This window comes from Giraffa tippelskirchi, chromosome 11, assembly GCF_054371585.1.
Source record: "Giraffa tippelskirchi isolate mGirTip1 chromosome 11, T2T-mGirTip1v1.2.pri, whole genome shotgun sequence".
In the NCBI taxonomy this organism is placed as follows: domain Eukaryota; kingdom Metazoa; phylum Chordata; class Mammalia; order Artiodactyla; family Giraffidae; genus Giraffa; species Giraffa tippelskirchi.
Genome location: NC_137285.1, coordinates 22,545,976 through 22,548,636, shown reverse-complemented (window position 1 = coordinate 22,548,636; position 2,661 = coordinate 22,545,976).

The following is a 2,661-nucleotide window of genomic DNA, read 5'->3' as shown; positions in this document are numbered from 1 at the left end:
AAGTTGGACATCCAAATATTTCTCCCTGAGCACCCCAAGAATTATTCTCTCACAGCACCCAGTCTTTCATTGCATGGTATTTCCACAATTTGCAATTATAAACCAGTACTCAGTGCCAGTGATTATATCCATGAACACTCAATCCCATAGCTTTTAATACCAGCATTGTGGTAATCCCTCAGATACCATCTTCTCCCATTATCTGGGCATGTATCCTGGGTAAGACAGAGCCCAGGGCATCCATTCACAGCTTTGAATTTGAGCACCTAACTCATGTCTAAAGAATCACATAACAGTAAGTCCCCTACATACGAACCTTCAAGTTGTGAACTTTCAGAGATTTGAACCCGTGCTTCATCAATGTCAGGTGTGAGTGAAGTTGCAGCTTGCCCTCCATCTCCTATTGCTGACGATCCTTCAGCTCTACCATCTCCCACCTCCTCTCCATCCTCAAGTCAGTAACTCTTCTTGCCTGCATATTCGATGCCAGCCCCTGTATACCAACTGCTGTACATATAGTACTGTACTTTTCAAGATTCTGTACTGTAAGATTAGAAATGTTTCCTTTATTTTTTGTATTTGTTTATTTTTTATGTATTATTTGTGTGAAGAGTATTATAAACTTATTACAGTGCAGTACCTTATAGCTGATTGTGTTAGTTGGGTATGTAGGCTAATTTTGTTGGACTTAGGAACAAATTGGACTTACAAACGGTGCTCTTGGAATGAGACTCATTCTTAAGTAAGGAACTTACTGCATTCTGTTCCCTGATTGGTGGGTTCAGATGTGATCATGTAACCCAACTCGGATTAATGAGATTAAACCCTACAATTTTGGCTGGAACTGTTTTGGAGAAAAACAAATAAGCAATTATCTTTCCCTGAGGTCTTCTAAGCTATATGAACACAGATTGGGGGATGCTAGGAGCCTTTCAAGGTAAAGGCGTGCCTGAATTCCAAATGAAGGAAATCATATTCAAGGGGGTGGAGAGAGCCATATTCTTTAATAATGTTTGGGATGCTGGATGAAGCTGTGCCTGAAGCAGGTTATCTCTGGAATGACAGCCCTGTGAGCTGTCTTGTATAAGTCAGTCTGAATTAAATTTTCTGTCATTTGCAAACAAATAGCATCCAGACTAATAAAAGTTACGTGAAAGCATCATGCTAAGTATCAGGATACAGAAAAATATACATACTGATTTTTTTTCCAAATAAAAGTTTCCATCCAAGAGAAACTATATTAATGATCATGAACTAAGATTCAAGTTCCTGTCTGACTTATGGGGCATTTGATAGAAAGCTCAGATGGTTCTTGCCTTAATGGTAGGGAATAATTATCTCATGGTCCATGCTTCTTTATCTGTACTAGAAATTATAATATTCAATGACCTAAAAACTCAGGGCAATCTTGAGTGCTTCAATTTTGCTTTCAAAAGATATATCCCAGGTAATTCTGCTTGTCTGTTTTCATGAAAGGAAAGAACTTTTAACTTCATTGTTTCTACCAATAGTGCTCTTCTCTCAAATGCTGTCAATTACACATATTTCCCTGAAAAAAAAAATCACACCTGGGATTCAGAGGTCAAAAAGAACTGCTGGTTGGAGAAACTTGTTTTATTACATCCTCTCAGTGCCATACAGAGGGAGGTGATTAAACAGTATTTAATAATAGGAATATTAACTCTGCTAAACTCCTGGGGAAAAGGAAAATGAATATATTTATGGTTACACGAGGGCAGGTCACCAAATGCAACTCAGCAATTCCTTGTCCATTAATTCTGCTTTCAACATAAATGAGGTGCTTTTCTAAGGTGAGGCTGGAGGTTCACAGATATGAATGCCTATAAATTTCATTCAGCAATGGAGGGGCAGACAAGCAAATATAGATATTTGATCTAAGCTTATCTGGTTACCAGACAGGAAGAAAAAAACCCACACCCTCACTGGATACTTCAATTTAAGGAGTTGGTTTGTGCATTGAGAAGGCAACTGGACTGTGACCGAAGAAAAGAAATGAAGATACCATGTCAAATAATTTAGACTGTGTGATGTTCCAGAATCTCACAGACTCCCTCAGTGAATACCATCTCTATTTTCATTTGTCATGATGGAAATTGGAAATGTATTTCAACAGTGCTGCTAAAAGTGTTGTATTATAAACCCCACAGAGGAAGAAGGCAGGTGATATTATTTCAGGAAAAAGGACAGGATCCACATTTAGATGAGTGTGGTCAGGTCAGAGAAGCACTGTCCCCCAATCTCCTCTGATTTCCTTCAGCCTCAACAACTTGGTCACCGTGGAACCAGCTCTAAAAGTGGAGTTTGGAATCCAGATCCCAAATCAATCAACCAGAGCCTGGAATTATTCTGGCCTTTTCTGATTGTTTCAAGAATAGCACCTGGCTGCATTTATCCAGTCAAAATGGGGAATGGGTTTCTCATTGTAATAGGAAAGAACAAGCCTGATCCGTATTGGATCTATTCCTTCAGCTGTGACCCTTGTGCTCTGCGGCCTGTGCTGAGTCATGCTGGTTCTGCACATTTTGTAAAAGAATGTTGCCTGAAGCCTGAAATATACAAGAAAGCCCATTCTCAAGGCTCTGACTCCCAGGCTTGACTGTCAAAGGTATAGCATTTCCCATTCATACAGAGAGAAAAAGT